Genomic DNA, 7,579 nt, shown 5'->3' on the forward strand with positions numbered 1-7,579 from the left:
GACTTGTTCAGTTGTAGAATGTAGGAGATCTCTCTTGTGCTACACCTTTGTGGGCTTGAGAGCATGACCAGCTCGGAGAGAGTTGGGTAATTTGGCATAGACCCCAGGGTGTGAAAGCAGAAGATACTATTTCCATTGTCTGACTCCAGAGCACTGCTTGTTGCAGTAGACTTCTTCGGAGCATGTGTAGCTATTGGTCAGATGCTGCACAGAACATTGTCCAAACATGGTGAACGTAGCCATGTCAACTGTCCTGCTTGGGCATCTTCCGCTGGAAAACAGATGAAGAGGAGTGAAGAGAATACTGTGATGTGACTGGGTGTAAAGTTACCCTTGAGTGGGACTCACTGTTTGGTTTGTTCTTTGCTGTAGAATTACTACTCGTCATTCAGATCCTTTATTTGACTGATGGGGTATAAAAGTGTCTGGGCCAGCAAACCTGCTGCGCTGAGCGGGAGCTGGAGCCGGGACCAGGGTCCCGCCTGGGGTACGGCAGTGCGGGTTCCGCCCCGTCCGGGGCCGCTCCCCGCTCCTCTCCCCGTGCTGCTGGCAGGGGGCAGGAAGCGTGCGCTCCTCTGCACGAGCCACGAAGGGCACCTACCTTGGGTGCGGAGCAGGCTGCTCCCAGCTCTGGTGCAGGTAGCCGGGCTCCTCGGAGTCGCGTAGAGCAGAGGACGCCGAGTGCCCTCAGCCCGGAGCTGGCCGCAGGACGGCCTTGGTGCACCTCCTGCCACCGCGGTGCTGCCCGGATGGCTTCCAGCCAGGCTCTCGCCTCTTCCGCACAGGCTCAGGAAGGCAGGAATTCCCACAACGAGCACGCCCAGAGCTCGTTTTCATGGCACATCTGCCCCCGGGGGATGGCGATGGGAAGGGGTGCGGGGGAGGAGGGAGGGAGGAATGGGGGCTGTGTTTTGTTACGCTAATGAAGCATCGCTTTCTGCCGGCTCTCTTTGCTTCCTTCGGTGGGGACATTCGCACACCCTTGTCATCAGGCATCCCTCCCTTGCTGTCCTGGCGTTCCTTTCACTCCTCTCCCCCACGAGTATGTCCCAGCAAGAGGCAGTCTCCGGTACAGCAGCAGAGGACATTCTGTGTTGAACAGAACTCTTGCAATGGAACCGAGCTGTGGGTAGGAGCTTTACCCAGAAGCTGCTGTAAGAATACGACTTTCCTCCCATCCTTGTCTAAGGGTCCTAATAAGTCTTCTGTGCAGCGATACCTTGCGGTTCTGTGTGGGTTTGTGGTCCGTATGGCTGGCCATACCTACCCTTGAGTTGCACCGGGCAGTGTACTTGGGAGTGACCTCACTGGAAGGAAAGCAGTGTGCAAACTGCAGTGGGAAATTGCATTTAGGAAAGCAAGATATTGAGGTTCGTTTTCTGGTGGATATGGGTGCTTCTTACTACCCATAGATGGTTTTGTAACAGTAGTAGATGCTACTGCCCAACAGGAGAAGGTTTCCTTTTTTGGATTAATTAAACATAAGCTAAGAAAACAAGCAGAAATACAGAAATTCTTGTACCTGCCAGGTTACTCTGGCAAGAAATTGAATAAAACTGGAGCTAAGAGTGCAACAATATTGACTGATTAAAAACTGTAACTCTGGCTTTAACACAAACTGGGCAAAATAATGTTGTACCCCCAGGAGTTACAGCAATCTCAAATATGATACACTTAGTGGTGTGGGCATCAGGGCCAAAAATGAAGCCCTAAATAGAAGTTAAAAGCAAGAGCTTGCCTAGTCAGGGTAAAGCGGTGCCCTTTGAGGCTATGGGACTGTAGGAGGATAAAAGAAATAATAGGTAACTTTTTGGAGTTTGGATTCCAATTTTGATAGCAAGTGCTGTAGTTTGGTACAAGACTTGAGGGCAAGTACTAGAATAGTTGAATGGATACACTCAGTGGTGGCAAATCCATGCACTTTATTAACCAAGTTAAGGAACGAAAAGATGGAGTTTACCTTCTGGATTTGAGGGATGTCTCTTCTGCCTGGTTTGGCCAAAGGAAGCCCAAGGTTATTTGCCTTTGAATAGGAAAGCCCTGATATGGGGAGAAGAGTCTCAGTTAACCTGGACAGTGTTACCCAGGGTTGTGAGAACAGCTTAATGATGGTCAACTCATGAGCCTGAGATCTGGGATCCTCCATCCTAGGGTGGAACTTTACTGCAGCACGTGGCTGCCACAGCAACAAAAGGACTGTGTACAATAGACTGAGAGTTTGCTGAGTTTCTTGGTTTACAGAAAGCACAAATAACTCAACAGGAAGTGACATATTTGGGAAATGAGATTACAGCTGGACTTTGAACCTTAAGGACTGCCAGGAAAGAAGTCATCTGCCAAACCCCTGAGCTGCAAATTGCCAAGGAAGTGAGTAAGGGATGGCCAGGGTGCCTGAGGGCGGTGGCTGCACTGGTACTTGTGGAATACAAGAAAAGCTGTTCAGAGCAGCAGCTGTGGAGCAAGATAAACAGCATGAGAACCAAGGACACCTCTGCAAGGAGAAGAAGGGTCTCAGAGCTCTGATTGGATACGTGCCTGCATGGACAGTTGAAAAGGGTTCTGTAGAATGCTTTGTTGACATGTAAAGGTGGTTGGGAAAGTTGTAAGGGCGGACGGGAAAGTTAGAAAATAACAACTTGTGAAGGTATATAAGGGATGTGAGAACTTGTAATAAATGATTTGGATCGTTCACATCTGAGTCCGTGCCTCAAACGCTGCAAATGTGGTGCTGATAGGTTGATGGTTGGACTTGTTCTTAGAGGTATTTCCAACCGTAATGATTTTTTTATTCTATGAGGGTTAAGGACTCCAGGACAGTATCAGTGAATACTTCATTCATGGCTTGAAAGCTGAAGCTTGAAGCTGCTGAGGTTGAATGAGGAAGAGTATGTCCTTTGATCTGAAAAACTGATTGAAAACTGATCTTGAACAGACTTTCTCAACAGGATACTCTTTGGTTGGGACAAATACAGAGGAGTGTATTTGTGATTTTTCTTGCGCAGGGTCAGTGATCAGTGTCTGCACAACAGTTTTAGGAAACAAGAAAAGAGAAACAAAAAAAACTGCACGGGACCTAAGTAAAATGAATTCTTAATGACTGACTGTGCTAGTGAAACATATTGAGTAGCTTGAAGCTTAAGACAAAGGAGTTAATTGCTTTGTTGTATGTGACTATATGAAGGGTTGCTGTAAAGAAGAATAGTAAACTTGTTATATGGCAAACAGGCTATGAACTAGTGGTTGTATCAGTTAGGAAGATTCGTGTTAGTTACTGCCTTTGAGTAGTAAAGCTTGTAGAGCTTGGGAAGAATAGGTTGGAAAAGCTACAGAATTTTCATCAGTAACAGCTTAGACATATATTGGGGTTAGTCTAGTTATGGATTTTATTGCTGTAAGACATGAGGGACGGGCAAAATGACTTGTTCCTAGTCCCTCCCAGTGCTGTTATTCTGTGCTGCTTGTGTGTTTTCAGAAATCTATGTATTACTTACTATTGTGCCTTTGTTCTTTAGTTGTCATTAGTTGTGGCAGGGGTGACAGCCCTTTCTTCACTCTGTTTCCTTACTGTAGAATTAGGAAATTTACAAAGTGGAAAAACGTGAATAGTCAGGAATATTTTGGAAAGTGTTTCCACTGTTAAACACTTCAGAATTTCTCAGAAATTCTGCTTCCCAGCTGTAAAGAAAAGGCTTGTGCATAATTTCAAAGGGTTGAGAATACTTAATCTTGAAATTGTTTATTGGTTTTTTACTCTGTTTTGGCCTTGTACTTTGTCTCCAGTAGTATGTAGTTGGCATTCAGAAGTAATTTGATTCAGCTTGTCCTTCTGCACTGTTTGCTTTCTGTTCCGTTGTGCTGCTTTGCCTGTGGAGTCCTCTAGTCTGAGATCTGTTGTCTCACCTTGCCTGAATTCTGCCTCAACTGAATAGACATAGATTCAAAACCTGTGTTGCATTATTTTCTGGTTTCAGAAGTGTCCAGTCTTTTACTAGACAGACTTTCCTGGTTTTGAGTAACTTGCAAAACTTGAGAGTATTCCTGCCTGCTTCCCAAGAGTCTCTGTTTTTCAGACAAGGTTATGTTAACAAATCCATGAAACCCCAATAGAAATTCTGGGCTCTTTGCTGTGTGTCTACTTGCATCTTCTGCTTTCTGCCCTTGTCTTTGTGATGTCTTCGTTTTGCACATCCTCTTTATTTGTCTTACTTGAGTAAATGAATCCATCTGTCACAATCTTCTCACCTGGATGTCTGAAAGTTCTCTTCCCGGCAGGGGATTTATTTCACTGTTTACCTCTTAACTTTTGTCCTTCCATTTCCTTCTCTGTTACTTTGGTTTTATTTGCTGCAACGCTTCCTCCTCTTTATTTTCAGGAGTACTTCTAATCTCTTAACATGAACTGCGTGTTCCTGTACTTCAGGTTCTCTTCAAAGATTTTTTCCATATCTCTTCTTTGATTTTGATTAATGTTAACTGTTGAGATTTTTCTGGATGTATTCCCAAGACTCAGTCTGAGGTTTAAAATCCATCCAGTAGTACTACTGAATTCAAGTCTGCAATTCAGAATTGCATCGTTTGTAGAGCAGGGCCTTTTTAGAATTGAATTCAGTGGGATGTGAACAGAAGACTCAGGGCAGCAGGGTCTGTTTTAGTTGGATAAGGCTTTTGGTTAACTCTTCTCATTCCTGTAGATATGGATTTATCTTGTTTCATCTACATACAAAACTTTGTAGTGTAATCAGTTACATAAAAATACATTCTCTTCTCTTCCTGTGTTTCTAGTTCTGTCTTAGTAATTTCCTTGAAATGTGTTAGCACAGTCCTGCTTCATGTAGTTCCTGTCCTTGTTTTTCTGTTCCTCCTGCTTTCCCTAGTCCTGTTCTGATAACCTCAGAAGTACTCTCTGTTCTTCTTAATTTCTTCATGCCTAAATAGAATTGTCTCCTCAACACCAAATCTGAAATGTTTTTGTGTTATCTTAGCAGCCCAAAAGTAAATACCAGGTTAGTTTTTATGAGAATTTCCTTTTCAGTGTCAGAATCTGAGCTTGGTTTACCAGAAGAGCTCAGGAAAACTAATGTTTATTAAAAATCAGTGTATTCTGTAACTCCACCACGTTCGGCATGGTGCAGTTTAGGTTCAATGGAATACAGTATTCTCCTGAAGCTTTGAGATGTTTGTCTTTTTGATTAATGGAAATGGTGGAAAGCATTGTACTTGAATTGCAGGTGTTGTGCTTCTTCCAAGGATTATGAAAATCAGCTGTATTGTCTGGTGCCTTGGGAAAAATACAGCAGGAATTGAAAAGTCCTGCCAGGTTTCATGCTTTTGTTTTGCATGTGGTAGTATTGAGCTATTAAGAAAGACTTCAAATGTTGTGCGGTACAGCTCGTATTTCCTATCTGCTTAAAGGGAGAAGCAAAGTCTTTGATACTGCTACAGCTGTTGGATGTGAAGCTTTAATTAAAAAGTTCTTTGCTTTGTTTGGTAGCAATAGCTAAATATCCTGTTGAAGGAAATGTAACTTTTTTTAATCAGGGGTGATTAAATTCTTATGATCACGTTAGCAGATGTTTTGGGACAGATCTTAAATGAAAGTTTTAACAGTCATATCTGTTTCCATTGCTTACATGTCCATTACCAGTAGTTGTGGGTCTGTTTAACATGTTTTTCTTTGCTCCGTGTAATTATTATTTTTTCAACAAAATAACAGTACTTTGTGCTTTTACTGTGCATTCTGCTATTATCTTATTGTAAAACATGGGACCCCATTGTAATCTATGAGGGCTTGCATCTATGAGGGCTGCTCTGAAAGTAATGCCTCCTATTTTATTATGTCAGCCCATGACATCAGAGGCAGATGTTAGTGGGATGGCAGTAGAGGTTGAACCTCCCCGCCAGTATTCCATTACATTTTATTACTGTGCAATGAAAGCTTTGCTTCTATCATAAGCATGTATCCTTCTCAGTGTCTAGCTTCAGCAGTAGAGGTTTTCACAGAGCTCTGAGAGCAGAGCTACACTTTAAAACTGGTGAGTCTGCCCCATGGGTTGGAAGTGATAAGCTTGGCTTTTGTTTGTAACTTTGAGACAGCTGCTCAAGAGTGGGGTTATTCTCATGTGTGCATTAACAGATAGCTTATTACCTGCTGGTGAAGATTAGTTAAGCATCCATAAATGTTGACGGTTTTTGTCATCACCAGGCATAATGTTAGGATTTAAATGCATTCCCAAAGTGGAAAACGCTCATGAAGATTTCTGTTTGATTGTTTTCAGAGTTGTGGGTTATACTGCTTTCTTTTAATGGGCTTGCTATGACAAATATAAAGCCTGTTCTTTTCAGCCTTTAGTTTACTAGCTATTAACAACAGAATATTTACAGTGAAAAAGATCTAAGGGGATAAACACATTATATTTTAGCACCTCAACATTTGCAAAAAATAAATGGACAAAACCACCTCCCTTCCCACTACAGCACTTATCTGGCAGAACTGGTTGGATTGCTTCTGTTCTCTTAGCTCTTGGGGCTGTTGTTTTGCCACTCATAGAACTGCTTCCCATGAGTTTATGTTGTGTTTGCACTGGAGGGGTTGAGAAGCAGCTGAAACTGTCAGCTTCATTCTTGTCCTGCATCCCACTGAATGTGAGCGATTTTTGGTATTGCATTAAGTATATTCCTGTGCTGTGCTCTGGTGGTATGTAACTGTTCAGGCTTTGACATTATTAATGGAAGCATGCCTGACTTCAGCATGTGCAAGGCTTAATCATGGCTTAATCTAACCCATCTTTTAACAATGAGGCAGAGTTCAAGTAGATTTGCAGGTGATCAGTTGTGCAAGACAAAACTGAATTCCTTCTTTGATAGAACGACCAATTCCTTTTTTCCTCCAGACAAAGAGAAGAGATGTAGTCCCATATGTCATACTTCACTTGTGCTCTTGAGGCTGTGCCAGACAGTAAACAGCTAATTCATGTAAAAGAGATGATCGTTGCGAGAGTTGGTGTTTGCTGAAGGAAACAACTGCTTGTGGTTCTTTTTTTTATTTAGGGCAACCACCTCAAAAGCCATAAGCAACAACAAAAATTCCTGCAGGAGTGATTGGAACGAGAAATGTTGGCAATAAGGGGATTTTCCAAGGGCTCAAATTGAGGGCTAGTCTTGCACTGTTTGCAGTAATGACCTTGGCACCAAAAACTCGTTGGGATTTTCTTATGAGAATTTGTGGTGTGTTGTCAGTAGGTGACAACTGAGGAAACGCATGTGCAGCAGAACACATGCGTTTGGGACATGGTACAGATACAGAAAAACCAGTGAGACTGGGCATGTCAAGGCCAATAACAACCCTCCTGGGAGACAGTAGAAATCCTTACTGTTGCAGCATGGATAACTGGAGAGAAGTGAACATGAGAGTGGAAGATGTATAGGGAAAGATATTCTGTGGAGAATAAGCTGCAATTAAGGCATTGTACAATGTTCTTCCAGCTGGAATATTACTTGCAGTTCTGGCTACTATATTCAAGAAACATTGATTGAAGCTGTTGGAATTCAATGAAGGGAATATTATGGGAATAAAGAGCCT

Source organism: Coturnix japonica, chromosome 25 (genome assembly GCF_054131305.1).
Source record: "Coturnix japonica strain WE chromosome 25, WE-NBRP24, whole genome shotgun sequence".
Lineage (NCBI taxonomy): Eukaryota > Metazoa > Chordata > Aves > Galliformes > Phasianidae > Coturnix > Coturnix japonica.